Source organism: Globicephala melas, chromosome 3, assembly GCF_963455315.2.
Source record: "Globicephala melas chromosome 3, mGloMel1.2, whole genome shotgun sequence".
Taxonomy (NCBI): Eukaryota; Metazoa; Chordata; class Mammalia; order Artiodactyla; family Delphinidae; genus Globicephala; species Globicephala melas.
In genome coordinates, this window is record NC_083316.1 from 93,145,896 (window position 1) to 93,163,235 (window position 17,340).

The following is a 17,340-nucleotide window of genomic DNA, read 5'->3' on the forward strand; positions in this document are numbered from 1 at the left end:
GGTTAAAATCATGCAGTGTGGGAGACACTGAGGATATTAAGTTTGCTGAATGACTTTGCAGTGACTTCTCATGACACTAAAGTATTTACCAGTAATCTGATTTCTTTGTATGCTGCACAGTCATTTTTATGTTGCATTAACTTCATTTCGTATTTTTTGGATCATTCCCGTGCTGTTTAGAGTGTGCTGGTTTGTGGCCTAATTGCCTTATTACGCAGTATTAAATAATCTATAAAAAATGAGTAGAACTGAGAATTAAAAGGAATGAGACTTGGTCACTGTAGGTGGGATAGGAGAGCAAAACAGTAGAACCATCACAAATGTAAATGGAATATTAAGCAGAACATAGCACTAGACTAAAGATCTTTCAGAAGATTTTTTGGGGAAAGAAACCCCCCAAAACACACTAATCATGACTTATTTAAATCTTAATGAAATGAAGAATAAATATAACTCACTTAAGGATAGTCTCTATTTTACAAACAGTATTTCTTTCTCAATATTTCACTCAATTTAAAATGTCCAGATCCTAACTGCTCTCAGCAGTATATTAGAAAACATAAGTGATGATACTTACAGGCTTTAAAAAAAATTACCTAAGTCATTCCATTCCAAAGGCATATGCTTCCTACTATAATTAGATAGGAGAGGGTATGAAAAAGACAGATTTATTTTGTTATTTTTCAAAAGTAAGATTGTTAATGTGCTAGATAGTGCTAAATAGTAATTTCCCACTGTGAGTGTTCTTTAGTTCATTCAAGGAAAGACCTCAAGCCCGAAGTTCATAAAAATTGCTGATTAGTTGGGTTTGTTTCCTCCTTCTTTGACTGTAGTTTTTGTTTGTTTGCCTTGTTTTTATTTTTACAAAGTAGGCAACTCTAAAAGACTACTTAAATTCAATCTAAAACAAGAAAACACTTGATGTATTTGCTAACTGGCCTAATCAAGATACTTGTTTCTGTGACTTCAGCTATCAGCTCCAAATATATGAACTCCCACATCTAGAGCCCTTAAGACTTTCCCCCATTTTCTAGGATTAGTTCTAATCTCTATCCCCTCTCTGAGTACTTCCATTTGGATCTTAGGATACACCTAAATTCAATGTGTCTAAAACCAACTTCAGATTTTTTCCTCCCGTAGTATCATTTCTGTCAGCAACACCATCTTTCTTCACTGCCCCAGGCCTGGAGTTTCCAAAAGACCTTTCTACCTTTCTTTCCTTTACTTCCTCCCTCCCCCTCCCCCTCTTTTTTTAAGCACCACATCTTCTTCCTTGTGAATTTCTCTCAAGTAGCTCCTTCTTTCTCTCACCCTCCTCAGCCCTTGCAGACTCTCCTCAGCTCACCAGCACTGGCTCAGGGGCTCCCTTGCTGGTCCCTCACCTCCCTGTCCTGAACCCAATCTGTCCTCCACATGACCATAGCAGCCCTCCTCAAGTCCTTCTTTCATCGTGGCTTTCACCTGTGTAACACCCTCATGCATTTCTTTTGCTTGTGGAGTAGACTGAAAAGATCACAGCCTCAAGGATTTACGTAGGTCTGGCCACATTCTGTTTTTCCCTCTCACTTTGTGTCATTTCTTAACCCAAAGTCTCTCTACTCCAGCTGAGCCAATCTGTTGTCTAGCCAGCAAAATCATCGTTCCTCTTTCTGATTCTGAGTCATTTTGTCCTTATTCCTCGCTTAGAATTTCACACCCGTGCCCACCCAGATCCATCTTAGTGTGTATTTACCACACTCCTTTCCTTTTGTAGACTTTTTTCTTTACTCACCATGTATTTAGTGAACATCTACAATGGATCCTATCTCCATAGCTGTTCTTGATGGGAGCTGAGGTAAGTGTCTTTGTGCCTCGCTTTCTTGTGACTAGTCCCCGCTTTGCACTGTAGCAGAAAGAACACTGAACTGTGCAGAGGCCTCTCATAATAACTGCTCTCTGAACTTATATAGACCCTCATGTCATTCACTTTCTCACCACCTCATGGTGTCAGTAGATAAAATTGGTACCCAGTGTATTTTTTGTTGATGAATAAACTACCTTGGACAAGGTCTTCCTTTCCTAGGACTCAGTCTCCTCACGTGTGGAAGGAAGAATTGAAAATAGTGTATTATTGATGTAATTCCATGATTCTGGTCATTGCACATGTATTTTCTATGACCATGAATTGTTGGCCAACTTTCTATACCCATACCTATTGTATTGTGTTGTCTTTGCAGAAAGATCTGTAAATTCTCAGTTGATGTTTGTTGCTTGATTTTCAGCATCTTAAGCCTTTTAATTTAGATCTTGTCGGCCCTCCCCACCCCCCAACCCTTCTTAAAATCACTGTAGGAGTTTTTCCTTGTCCTTGAAAGAAAGGCAAATAGGAACAATCCTAGCACACTGTGTCTGTCTCAGGATGACTTTCAGGAACATTAAATCTGCTTATGTTTACCTCTTGAGGACAGTTTAGGAAAGAAAACATTAGACTCTTTTCCTAAATGATTTTCATCTCTCCAGTGATACTCGACACACCAGTTGCCCAGCCCTGACATTTACATGGTGAAAGGTGTGTTAGGATGGGGATGTCTTATCACAAGGAATCAAAGTGATAGCAAATTCAGTTGTTTAACTAAAAGCCCCATCTCAGTCACAAGTGATTTAAAGATGTATGAAGCCCAAAAGAGGCAATGCATGTCAGAGCTAAATTCCACAGTGGGAATTTAGGTAGTGAGCTGGGACTAGCACTGGATTCTAGGCCTTTTTATGCCACTTACTGACTCTGTACAGATTAGCATTACCAACATCACATCATAGGCTCAGAGATTCAAACAGAAATGAGAATAATTCACATTTTGTTGGTATAATAAGACATACACACTTCTCTCCATCTATGACAGAAAATCAAACATAGATACAAATCAGTGCTGCTACAAATTCAAGGTTTCTTACTTCATCTGGGTCCTCAGATCTTCCAGAAAATACCTCTGTGTCAACTGTGTCTCCCAGTTGTTGGGGTAAATAATCTAGACTCTTGTCCCTTTCTTAAATCTCCTTCTGGCCTCACTCTCAGTAGAAGATTTTATCTTTAACTTCCTGGAGAGGATAAAAGCCATGAAGTGATAATTCCCTTAAATTCCATCCTTTTTCATCCATCTTATGCTGACTTCTTTCACTCCTGTTTAAATGCATGAGGACGATGTCCAAGGCCAGATCTAGTACATAGCTGTGAAGTGTATTGATCAACCCATCCATCTTTCTAGAACAGTAGATCTCAACCCTAGCTGCACTTGAGAATGACCTGGCATCCTTTTATAAAACTGATGCTCAGGCTCCACCTCTGGCCAATGAAGTCGGAGTCTCTGAGAGTGAAACTTATGTATCAGTACTTTTTAAAAGTTCCCTGGGTGAGTCCCATGAACAGCCAGGCTTACAAATTGGTCCTTAGCCTAAAACCGCTGCAAGGGCAGGCATCTTTGTGTGCTGAAACAGATCCATTCAACACTATGCAGAGCACATCTCCATCCAGTAATAATCATGGTATAATGTTTTTCTTCACATCCATACTCTTATTACTATATCTGACTTGAGTGAATTTTACTCTTCATTTAACCAAAGTAAAAAAATAAGTATAATGCTACAGTAATTTTAAAATTTAAACTCTATAGAAGGTTCCAAATACCCGTCAAACAAAAGTGTAGTTACTAGTGATAGTGAGAAGCACAGGGAGGTGAATAGTTTGTGCCTTGATTACTAGAATTAATATGTGCACTATTTCTCAAGTATATACTTGACCTCAGAAATTTTAACCAGTTCTCACTAAGAAAAGTAACCACTCAGTGCTTTGTTCACTGAATGCTAGGGTCCTTTGCTCTGAAAAAACTGTAATGTTTAAGGTGGTATAGTGATTGGTCCACTAAAAGATAACTTTACTCAGAATGTTATTTCCTCTGTAGACAGAAAAAGATCCATGAAACTTCTTTCTTTCCTTCCCCCTTGTGTATCTACCTGGACCTCTAACAGGGCTCATTACTTCTCCTTACTGATACCCATATTTGTGGTCGGTTTCATGAAGTACTCAACATTTTACTTCAATTAAGTATTGGAGTTTTATTAAAATAAGTATTAAAATAAGGTATTTAATTATATTAAAGTATGAAATACTTCCTACTCTTACAGTATTAAATATATTTTCTTGTTAAATATATTCTCTACTTGTTAAGTATATATTAAACATCATACTTAATGTGATAACCACGTCAAGTATAATGCTGATAAGAGAAAAAAACTCAGTCAAACCATTTCTTAAAAATTTTTGTCAACTCTTATTTCCATTCAAATGTTAATTCTACTTACTTGATTCTACATATACAGTGGAATATTATTCAGCCATAAAAGGAAATGAAGTACTGATACCTGCTATAACATTGCTTAACCTCAAAAACATTGTGCTAAATGAAAGAAACCAGTTACAGAAGACTATATAGTGCATTATTCCATTTCTATGAAATGCCCATAACATGCAAATCTGTACAGACAGAAGATAGTGGTTGCCTAGGGCTGGAGTTGCAGGGAAATGAGTGGTGACTGATAATGGTGAAAGGTTCCTTTTTGTAGTGATTAAAAAGGTTCTAAAATTGATTGTGGTACTGGTTGAACAACCTTGAGAATATACTAAAAACCAATGAATTGTAAACTTTAAGTGGATAAATTGTATTATATGTGAATTATATCTCAATAAATCTGTCATAAAAATTTACTAACAGAAAGGAAACATGAATCACATTTCATCTTCAGTCTACCTGAACTTTAAGTGTAAAGGCTGAATAGGACTCCTATGAACATGCAGACTCAAGGCATATTGCTATCATGAGCTCTTCCTGCAGAATTTACTAGACAGTGGCCTTCAGGAGACCAAAATGACTGGAGAGATATCAGTGTAGGAACATGTAATAAGTATTAAGTATATATTTACCTGTAGTAGTAAGACTAAATGGTTGTTACAAATAGGATGATCATATGTCTAGTTTGCCAATACAGTCCAATTTTTACCTCTTGTCTTGGTCTAATCTGTAGTGACCCCCTTCACTCCCAAAACTTTTCTGATTTCGTAGATCATATGAATGTCCTCAAGTTATGGGAGCATAGTTGATTGTGTAAAGGCTATATTCTCTAACAATGCAGATATAATATAACATATTAATGGTAGGGGGAAAAGTGGGTACGTTTACAAAAAGTAGCATAAGCCTAATAATTGCCTTTGAAGTGTTGCTGAGAGTAAAAGGGTATTCCTTTAAATTAGATGCAGAGGAAGCAGAGGTTATTAACTAATTTTAGACTAGGAAACCAATAGAAAATTTGAGTGTTTGGTTCCTCCAGCTCTCAAGGCCATTAGAAATTCCTTTATCTCTCCCACCTACCCCCCAACCCCAACTTTCCAATATGTTTCATCCCACACTACTGTTGATAAAATTCAGGTCTTACTACTTCAGTGGTCCTTCCCCACTCACTCATATTTCATGATGTTGGAAGAGGCATTGTAGGGGTTTGTTGTAGGTGTTGTCTATCCCATTAGTTTTTGTTTAATTTATTCTACTGGCTTTTTCTTTGGGGGTAATTCAGGGAGATTTAAAATCTGCACTGCAAGCCTCACCTTCTTCCCAGAGTGCTCCAGAAACCACATCTCCCTCTTTTTTTAACTTCTTTTTTTTCTTCTGTGGCATATCCTCCAGTAAATTGCCGAGAAGGAGCTTAGGGGAAGTTTGGTTTGGTTTTGGTTTTGTGTTTTTAAATTTGAATTCCTGAAATATCCTTATTTTATCCATGCATTTAGATGACAGTTTGCCTAAGGAGAGAATTCTGGTTAAAAGTCCATTTCCTTCAAGATGTTGAAAGCATGTCTTCATTTCCTCTTAGCCCCCCAACATTGTTGTTAAGTCCGTTGTCGTTAAGGTCTTCCATCCATCATAGGTCACCTGTCTCGCTATTACTGAGGGTCTTGCTGTTCTCTGAGAATTTTAAGGATTTCTATTTATCTCTGGTGTTCTGAAATTTCACTGTGTTATCTCAGCATAATATTTTCTTCTTTCATCGTACTGGGGACTTGATAGGTCCTCCATTTCATTCTGGGAAATGTCCTCATATTATTTCCTTCAAATTTTTCTCCTTTCAATAATCTCTCTTATTTCTTCCTCAGATACCTAGTCAGGTGGTGTCTCTTCTAGATTCATCTTCTAATTCTGATTTTTCCCTTATTTTTCATAACTCTTGTGTTTTTTCTGTTCTATAAAACATTACCTTATCTTCTAATATTTCTTTTGATTTTTTAAAGAAATTATTTTTTATTAAAGTATAGTTGATATTCTTTTGATATTTTTGTTGTCCTCCCATCATATATTTAATTTCTAAGAACTATTTTTCATTCCTATGTCCTTTTTCTTATAGCATACCATTTTAGCTTAATGGGTATATTAAAATTAAATACAAAATGGAGATGGGACTTGAGTATTCCCTGACTGGATAAAACCATTTAAGCCACTAAAGTGGCAAAGTAAGCAAAACTAAATCTAGCTAATTTCACGAACTTAAGTGAAACTTAGGTTACTTCTTGTAAATGCCTCTGATAGTCATAAAAGAAACTTAAGTCATCTTCCTAAAATTGGGGTGGGATTATCACTTTTAACCAATTCTCTGCTGTCTAGAGATACCCATTGTAATAACCAATCATTAAAAACATTAAACAATGTCCTCTTTTTCACTTTATAAGTCATCCCGTGACAGCATCCCCCTGAGCTTCATATCAGGTTTCTTTTGTTTGTTATTTTTTTGTGTGTATTTTTGCGGTACACGGGCCTCTCGCTGCTGTTGCGGAGCACAGGCTCCGGATGTGCAGGCTCAGTGGCCATGGCTCACAGGCCTAGCCACTCCGCGGCATGTGGGACCTTCCCAGACCGGGGCACGAACCCGTGTCCCCTGCATCGGCAGGTGGACTCTCAACCACTGTGACACCAGGGAAGCCCTCAATTTTTAATCTGAAAGCTCCGAGTTCATGAACTGTTCTTATATGCACAATAAGCTCTTTAAATACTATTCATTGTTTTGGTGGCTTGAATTTTGCTATCTCTGGATCTTTGATAAATGTAAGTATATTTCTTTTCTTGCCAAGGATATTAATTGAGTATTTTTGAAGTCTTCTCTGGTAGCTTTGGGTTGTTTTTATTTTCTTTTTTTTAAAACTTTTTATTTTATATTGGAGTATAGCCGATTAACAATGTTGTGATAGTTTCAGGTGCGCAGCAAAGGGACTCAGCCATACATATACATGTATCCGTTCTCCCCCAAACTCCCCTCTCATCCAGGCTGCAACATAACATTGAGTAGAGTTCCTGGTGCTATACAGTAGGTCCTTGTTGGTTATCCATTTTAAATATAGCCATGTGTACATGTTGATCCCAAACTCCCTAACTATCCCTTCCCCCCATGCTTCCCCCAGTAACCATAAATTCATTCTCTAAGTCTGTGAGTCTGTTTCTGTTTTGTAAATAATTTCATTTGTATCATTTCTTTTTCGATTCTACCTATAAGGGATATCATACAATATTTCTCTTTTTTGTCTGACTTCCCTCAGTATGATAATCTCTAGGTCCATCCATGTTGCTGCAAATGGCATTATTTCATTCTTTTTTATGGCTGAGTAATATTCCACTGTATATATGTACCACATCTTCTTTATCCATTCCTCTGTCAATGGACATTTAAGTTGCTTTGAAATTTTGTTTCTACCATGTTTTTAATGTTTGTCTGTCTTGGTGTCATTGGTATGAGGTGCTTTATTTCAATGTCTTTAGGCCTTTGATGTTTGTTCTTGTTTAAGCATGAGGTACTAGGAAGGTCACTGGAAGGTTTGTCGATTGCTGAGCCACACAGTGGCATGTGGATGTGTAATAACACCCTCCTATGGTCCCAATATTCAAGAGCTGTTTCATGACTCAGGAAATTTCTCTACAGAGAAATCCTTTGCTCTCCCGCTAGGGAATTAAGACTGCCAGGCTTCTCAGAGGCAAGTAGGAAAGGAGGGTGGGAATCTCACCGTATACATGTATACTTCCACTTAATCTCCCTGCTTTCAGCATGACAACATCTACTTGTGAACATCACTGCTTTATGCTGAATTCAGAGTCCCTCTGGTTTCAGTCTTCCAGTCTTACGACAGAACAGGAGAGGTGAAGTAGTGCCCTAACTGCTTCTTAAACAAACACCCATCCACCTCCTGAGATTCTTTGTTCCTCCCTTTTCTCAGTCCTTTCGTCTAGACTTGTGTGGCTTGGCTTGCTTTTTGTCTTCCCCCATTGTCCACATTTAGCTTGCAGCTTTCTCTAACCAGTTCCTTCTTTTTTTTTTTTTCCCCTCCCCTTTGCGGTACACGGGCCTCTCACCACTGTGGCCTCTCCCATTGCGGAGCACAGGCTCCGGACGCAGGCCCACCGGCCATCACTCATGGGCCCAGCCACTCGGTGGCATGTGGGATCCTCCCAGACCGGGGCATGAACCTGTGTCCCCTGCATCAGCAGGCGGACTCCCAACCACTGTGCCACCAGGGAAGCCCACCAGTTCCTTCTTAATGTTCTGCTTTCTGGCTTGTAAATATTTGTTGGAATTTCTTACCTGCTTCATCTTTTTACCAGTACTCTTTGATTTTGTAGAGTTGGGGCTTTTTACTTCTTTTCTGTCTTTTTAATTAGACATTGGGAAACATTGGAAGGAGATATGCATTTAATCTGTCATGTGTACAACTACCCTCCATGGTAGCTTTCATTATTTCCATGAGATAGATAAAATGATAAAGGTAAAATAACTTGCTTAAAGTGGTATAAGTAATAACCTGTACTATAGGGATTGAACCCAGATTTGAAGGTCTTGTTCTCTGTACTAACTGCTTCACAAGAAATAGTTCAAATTGATAGCTTCAAACAAGACATCAAGTCAAACAATACTAACATTTATTGAGTGCTTCTGCAGACCCTGTGCTGAGTGCTTCCCATGCATTATCTAGTTTCATCCTCACAAGAACCCTATGAGAGAGGTCGACTTCTATCCTCAGTTTACAGATGAGAAAACTGAGCTGTAGAATGGTCACACAGAAGTAAGAGAAAATCCTAAATAAATTGTATCAGGACCCTAGACCAGAGGTGTGCAAACATTTCTTGTAAAAGGATAGTAAATATTTTAAGTTTTGTTTGCTGTATGGTTTCTGTTGCAATTATTCAACTTTGCCATTGTAGCAAGAAAACAGCCATAGGAAAATGTGTAAAGAATGAACATGGTTGTGTTCCAGTAAAACTGTTTACAAAAAAAAGATGGTGGCCTGAATTTAGCCTGTGGGCTGTAGTTTGTGCATCCTTGCCTTAGATAATTTTTAAAAAGTAGAAATAATGAACACCTGGTGATGAAGCTAAGTTCTGTTCCAGCCAGAAAGATTATTACACTCTTGCTATTAGGCAGAGAGTCAAAAAATGCATGGGCATTTCAGAGCCTCAAATGAGATTGTCAGATTTTAGAACTTGACTAAAAGGAGGAGGAAGTTGTCAGAGGTAAGGGCCAATACTAGTAGCAACAGTGCTTGAAGAAGAGATGGAGGATTCACCACAACTTGGGCAGGTTCTTCCTGTGCTCACTGCTCTGTTCCTTTGGGGGTCCATAGCTCCCCATATGGGTCAGATGCTTGCTTTCAAAGAAGTAATAATGAAAATGGACTAATGGCACCAAAATCAGCAGTTGTCATTTGGACAAGAGGAAGCTCCACTTGAGTGCCTTTCAGTCCTCTAACACCTTAAAAACAAACACACAAAAAACTTTATCAGGAAAAATTAAAAGCAACCTCAAAGTTAATCAAAAGGAGTAATCCAGTAAAGTCATCAACAATTAACCTTTAGGCTACAGCCACGTGGTTTTGGTAACAAGAAACAGATGGTATCATCAGTTCCAAATGAATAATACCAGACATTATTGCTCATATTTTTCATTTGGAATCAAGATCAGAGGAAGGGTTTACTTATTGCCACCATATAACCCAGGGCTTAAGAAATGTTCTGGTTCGGGGACAGAACAACTTTGCTTTGCCGACAGTATAACTTGGATAGACTTAATGAAATGTTTCAGTTTTTCAAAAGAACTGGGGTCACAGTTTGTATTGTATAGGAAGCCAGCAAGATAGCAATCACTTAAGGTTTTATTCCTACTAGAGTATGGACTTGTCAGCTGTAACCAGGATCTGAGGCTCAGGATAGAAGCTATAATCACTTTTTATCTTCTTTGCCACAGGGAATAAGAACGAAATTTCTAAAGGGTGATTTTTAAAGTGGAAAATGTACTTTATATTCAGTTGGAAGAAAGAAACTGGTAGCTAGATAAAGAATAGCAAAGGAGGGTTACTTTTCTTTCTTCATTGTGAAACATATTCCTTACGCTCTGTAACACAAAACACTTTCAGCATGATTATGGACTAAGAGTCTAAGATGGGAAGGGATCGTGCTGTATCCAGGCTTTGAAAAATAGTCAAGTGTAGTCATTATGTTTAAATCAACAAATCAGATTAGAACCCAAGCCACAAAACTATGTTACAAGTCAGACCTCCCTTTACATTCCCTCCTTGAGCCACTCTCTCTACACATCAAAACTTCCACCAGTGTTTCTGCAGTCGATTAGTTCCTGGACTGCCTGCCTCTGAGAAGAGAAAGATGGCAAGTAAGGACTATTTTCTCAATACAAACTGAAATTTACCCATGGCCTTCACATGTTTGAAAACTAGCTCTGTAAGCAATTTTAGAAGCTCTTCTTGCCCCTCTAAGTTAGAAAAGGGATGTAAATTTGCCCTGCAACATTTGTCTTAGCCAAAATTTTTCAGCAGTTTTTAATACCTAGAATTAGACTAAGAAATAAAGTTTTAGGGCTCTACCATCTAGACTTGGAAGCATTTTTATTCACTGGCCTGCTAGCCAAACTATGCTCAGGGGCAAATGTAGCATTTGGTTCTTTTTAGTTCTAAAATAGAACTCAGTTATTTTGAAAATAATGTTAAGTTTGGTCTGATGAATTTATTACTTCAACTGGGATTCTCCTCTCTGGCTATGATTTTCAAACATTCTTGATTTAGTGACTCATTTTTTCAGCCAGTAACTTCCCCTTTCTCTCCTCAGCCTGCCATTACTATACCAAGAAAAGAAAATAGTTTGAAATTTCAATAATGTGAGAAAGAAATGAAAAACAGAAAGGAACTTATTTCCTCAGTTTTGATCTCAGAAAGGAGACTACACTTAGATATGGTATTTGGTTTGGGCTAATATAGGAAATAATTGACTATTAGCACATGACTCTGTAATCAGTGACAGGATGCCCAACTGATTAGACTCAGTTATAAACATTTCGGGAAAACTTAGTTTGGTGGATCTCAAAGTATCCCTAAAACCAGTATGATGTATAAACTCCCAAGGACAGGGTATCTCAGAGGAATCAGAATGATCTGAGGTTCTAATGTAAAAGATAAATTTCTGAGCTTCACTCCAAATTTTTTTAAGTAAAATCATTGAGATGGTATCAATAGATTCAGATAAATCATTGACAAAATACAACATGCACTCATAATAAATTTCTCATTAAACTAGGAAAAGAGGGAAACCTCAACTTGATAAAGAAAATCTACAAAAATCTACAGAGAGGACCTTCAAGATGGCAGAGGAGTAAGATGTGGAGATCACCTTCCTCCCCACAAATACGTCAGAAATACATCTACACGTGGAACAACTCCTATAGAATGCCTACTGAACGCTGGCAGAAGACCTCAGACCTTCCAAAAGGCAAGAAACTCCCCACGTACCTGGGTAGGGCAAAAGAGAAAAGAATAAACAGAGACAAAATGATAGGGACGGAACCTGCACCACTGGGAGGGAGCTGTGGAGGAAAGGTTTCCACACACTAGGAAGCCCCTTCGCGGGTGGAGACTGCGGGTGGCGGAGGGGAAAGCTTCGGGGCCGCGGAGGAGAGCACAGCAACAGGGGTGCTGGGGGCAAGGCGGCGTGATTCCCGCACAGAGGATCGGTGCCGACTGGCACTCACCAGCCCAAGAGGCTTGTCTGCTCAACCGCCGGGGCGGGCGGGGGCTGGGAGCTGAGGCTCGGGCTTTGGTCGGAGCAGCGCAGGGAGAGGACTGGGGTTGGTGGCGTGAACACAGCTTGGAGGGGTTACTGCACCATGGCTAGCCAGGAGGGAGTCCAGGCAAAACTCTGCAACTGCCTAAGAGTCGAGAGACCATTGTTTCAGGGTGCGCGAGGAGAGGAGATTCAGAGCACCACCTAAACGAACTCCAGAGACGGGCGCGCGGTGCGGCTATCAGCACGGACCCCAGAGATGGGCATGAGATGCTAGGGCTGCTGCTGCAGCCACCAAGAAGCCTGTGTGCGAGCACAGGTCATTATCCACACCTCCCCTCCTGGGAGCCTGTGCAGCCTGCCACTGCCAGGGTCCTGTGATCCAGGGACAAAGTCCCTGGGAGAACACGTGGTGCGCCTCAGGCTGGTGCAATGTCACTCTGGCCTCTGCTGCTGCAGCCTCGCCCCGCATCCGTACCCCTCCCTCCCCCCAGGCCTGAGTGAGCCAGAGCCCCCGAATCAGCTGCTCCTTTAACCCCATCCTATCTGGACGGGAACAGACACCCTCAGGCCACCTACATGCATAGGCAGGGACAAATCCAAAGCTGAAAGCCAGGAGCTGTGTGAACAAAGAAGAGAAAGGGAAATCTCTCCCTGAAGCCTCAGGAGCAGCGGGTTAAATCTCCACAATCAACTTGATGTACCCTGCATCTGTGGAATACCTGAATAGACAAAGAATCATCCCCAAATTGCGGTGGTGGACGTTGGGAGCAACTGTAAACTTGAGTTTGCTGTATACTACTATCTAGTTTCTGATTTATAGGTTTATCTTAGTTTAGTTTTTAGCACTTGTTATCATTGGTGGATTTTTTTTATTGGTTTGATTGCTCTCTTCTTATTTTTACTCTTTTATATTTTTTAATATATTTAAAAAATTTTTACTTTAATAACTTTATTTTATTTTATTTATTTTTCCTCCCTTTCCTTCTGAGCTATGTGGCTGACAGGGTCTTGGTGCTCTGGCCTAGTGTCAGACCTGAGCCTCTGAAGTGAGAGAGCCGAGCCGAGTTTAGGACATTGGACCACCAGAGACCTCCTGGCCCCATGAAATATCAATTAGTGAGAGGTCTCCCAGAGATCTCTGCCTCAATGCTAAGACCCAATTCATTCTATAACAAGCAAGCTCCAGTATTGGACACCCCATGCCCAACAACTTAGCAAGACAGGAACACAACCAAACCCATTAGCAGAGAGGCTTCCTGAAATCATAATAAGTTCACAGACACCCCAAAACACACCACAGGACACAGTCCTGCCCACGAGAGAGACAAGATTCAGCCTCATGCACCAGAACACAGGCACCAGCCCCTTCCACCAAGAAGCCTACACAACCCACTGAACCAACCTTACCCACTGGGGGCAGACACCAAAAACAATGGGAACTATGAACCTGCAGCCTACAAAAAGGAGACACCAAACACATTAAGTTAAGCAATATGAGACGACAGAGAAATATGCAGCAGATGAAGGAGCAAGATAAAAATCCACCACACCAAACAAATCAAGAGGAAATAGGCAGTCTACCTGAAAAAGAATTCAGAGTAATAATAGTAAAGATGATCCAAAATCTTGGAAATAGAATGGAGAAAATACAAGAAACTTTTAACAAAGACCTAGAAGAACTAAAGAGCAAACAAACAATGATGAACAACACAATAAATGAAATTAAAATTCTCTAGAAGGGATCAATAGCAGAATAACTGAGGCAGAAGAACAAAGTGACCTGGAAGATAAAATAGTGGAAATAACTACTGCAGAGCAGAATAAAGAAAAAAAAATGAACACTATTGAGGACAGTCTTAGAGACCTCTGGAAAATCATTAAATGCACCAACATTCAAATTATAGGGGTCCCAGGAGAAGAAGAGAAAAAGAAAGGAATTGAGAAAATATTTGAAAAGATTATAGTTGAAAACTTCCCTAATATGGGAAAGGAAATAGTCAGTCAAGTCCAGCAAGCACAGAAAGTCCCATACAGGATAAATCCAAGGAGAAACATGTCAAGACACATATTAATCAAACTATCAATATTTAAATACAAAGAAAAAAATTAAAATCAGCAAGGGAAAAACAACAAATAACATTCAAGGGAATCCCCATAAGATTAACAGCTGATCTTTCAGCAGAAGCTCTGCAAGCCAGAAGGGAGTGGCAGGAGATATTTAAAGTGATGAAAGGGAAAAACCTACAACCAAGATTACTCTACCCAGCAAGAATCTCATTCACATTCGAGGGAGAAATTAAAACCTTTAGAGACATGCAAAAGTTAAGAGAATTCAGCACCACAAAACCAGCTTTACAACAAATACCAAAGGAACTTCTCTAGGTACAAAACACAAGAGAAGGAAAAGACCTACAATAACAAACCCAAAACAATTAAGAAAATGGTAATAGGAACATACATATCGATAATTACATTAAATCTAAATGGATTAAATGCTCCAACCAAAAGACATAGACTGGCTGAATGGATACAAAAACAAGACCCATATACATGCTGTCTACAAGAGACCCACTTCAGACCTAGGGGCACATAGAGACTGAAAGTGACAGGATGGGAAAAGATATTCCATTCAAGTGGAAATCAAAAGAAAGCTGGAATAGCAATTCTTATATCAGATAAAATAGACTTTACAATAAAGACTATTACAGGAGACAAAGAAGGACACTACATATTGATCAAGGGATCAATCCAAGAAGAAAATATAACAATTGTAAATATTTGTGCACCCAACATAGGAACACTTCAATATATAAGGCAAATGCTAACAGCCAAAAAAGGGGAAATTGACAGTAACACAATCATAGTAGGGGATTTTAACACCCCCCTTTCACCAATGGACTGATCATCCAACATGAAAATAAATAAGGAAATACAAGCTTTAAATGATACATTAAACAAGATGGACCTAACTGATATTTTTAGGACATTCCATCCAAAGACAACAGAATACAGTTTCTTCTCAAGTGCTCATGGAACATTCCCCAGGATAGATCATATCTTAGGTTAGAAGTCAAGCCTTGGTAAATTTAAGAAAATTGAAATCATATCAAGTATCTTTTCTGACCACAACACTATGAGACTAGATATCAATTACAGGAAAAAATATGTAAAAAATACAAACACATGGAGGCTAAACAATACACTACTAAATAACCAAGAGATCACTGAAGAAATCAAAGAGGATATCAAAAAATACCTAGTAACAAATGAAAATGAAAACACGACAACCCAAAACCTCTGGGATGCAGCAAAAGCAGTTCTAAGGGGGAAGTTTATAGTAATATAATCCTACCTCAAGAAACAAGAAAAATCTCAAACAACTTAACCTTACACCTAATTCAATTAGAGTAAGAAGAACAAAAAAACCACAAAGTTAGCAGAAGGGAAGAAATCATAAAGAACAGATCAGAAATAAATGAAAAAGAAATGAAGGAAACGAGCAAATATCAATAAAAGTGAAAGTTGGTTCTTTGAGGAGATAAACAAAATTGATAAACCTTAGCCAGAGACATCAGGAGAAAAAGGGAGAACACTCTAATCAATAGAATTAGAAATGAAAAAGGGTAAGTAACTACTGACACTACAGAAATACAGAGGATCATGAGAGATTACTACAAACAACTATATGCCAATAAAATGGAGAACCTGGAAGAAATGGACAAATTCTTAGAAAAGCACAACCTTCTGAGACTGAACCAGGAAGAAATAGAAAATATAAACAGACCAACCACAAGCACTGGAATTGAGACTGTGAAGAAAAATCTTCCAACAAACAAGAGCTCAGGCCCAGATGGCTTCACAGGCAAATTCTGTCAAACATTTAGAGAAGAGCTAACACCTATCCTTCTCAAAATCTTCCAAAATATAGCAGAGGGAGGAACCCTCCCAAACTCATTCTTCGAGGCCACCATCACCCTGGTGCCAAACCCAGACAAAGATGTCACAAAAAAAGAAAACTACAGGCCAATATCACTGATGAACATAGATGCAAAAATCCTCAATAAAATACTCACAAAGGGAATGCAGCAGCACATTAAAAGGGTCATATACAATGATTAAGTGGGCTTTATCCCAGGAATGCAATGATTCTTCAATATACGCAAATGAATCAATGTGATACACTGTATTAACAAATTGAAAGATAAAAACCGGATCAAAAACAGGATCATCTCAGTAGATGCAGAAAAAGCTTTAGGCAAGATTCAACTCCCATTTATGATAAAACCCCTCCAGAATGTAGGCATAGAGGGAACTTAGCTCAACATAATAAGGCCATATATGACAAACCCACAGCCAACATTGTTCTCAATGGTGAAAAACTGAAAGCATTTCCACTAAGATCAGGAGCAAGACAAGGTTGCCCACTCTCACCACTATTATTCACCAAAATTTTGGAAGTTTTATCCACAGCAATCAGAGAAGAAAAAGAAAAGGAATCCAAATCAGAAAAGAAGAAGTAAAACTGTCCCTTTTGGCAGATGACATGATACTATACATACAGAACCCTAAGGATGCTACCAGAAAACTACTAGAGCTAATCAATGAATTTTGTAAAGTAGCAGGATACAAAATTAATGCACAATGATATATTACATTAATGATGAAAAATCTGAAAGAGAAATTAAGGAAACACTCCAATTTACCATTGCAACAAAAAGAGTAAAATACCTAGGACTAAACCTACCTAAGGAGACAAAAGACCTCTATGCAGATAACTATAAGACACTGATGAAACAAAATAAAGATGATACAAACAGATGGAGAGATATACCATGTTCTTGGATTGGAAGAACCAACACTGTGAAAATGACTCTCGTACCGAAAGCAATCTACAGATTCAATGCAATTCCTATCAAACTACTGCTTGCATTTTTCACAGAACTAGAACAAAAAATTTCAGAAGTTGTATGGAAACACAAAAGACCTCGAATAGCCAAAGTAATCTTGAAAAGAAAAGCAGAGCTGGGGGAATCAGGCTCTAAGACTTAGGCTATACTACAAAGCTACAGTAATCAAGACAGTATGGTACTGGTACAAAAACATAAATACAGATCACTGGAACAGGATAGAAAGCCCAGAGATAAACCCATGCACATATGGTCACCATATTTTTGATAAAGGAGGCAAGAATATACAATAGAGAAAAGACAGCCTC

General features: G+C 38.8%; 1 long non-coding RNA gene across 1 annotated transcript in view; it reads left to right on the forward strand.

The window, feature by feature from the left end:
• LOC138842611 (uncharacterized) overlaps positions 1–11,825 on the forward strand; it is a 144,023-nt gene extending 132,198 nt beyond the window's left edge. The window contains exon 4 of the long non-coding RNA XR_011377308.1: positions 11,640–11,825. This is a non-coding gene — a long non-coding RNA (uncharacterized lncRNA). The remainder of the gene's footprint in view (positions 1–11,639) is intronic.
• The last annotated feature ends 5,515 nt before the right edge of the window (positions 11,826–17,340 follow it).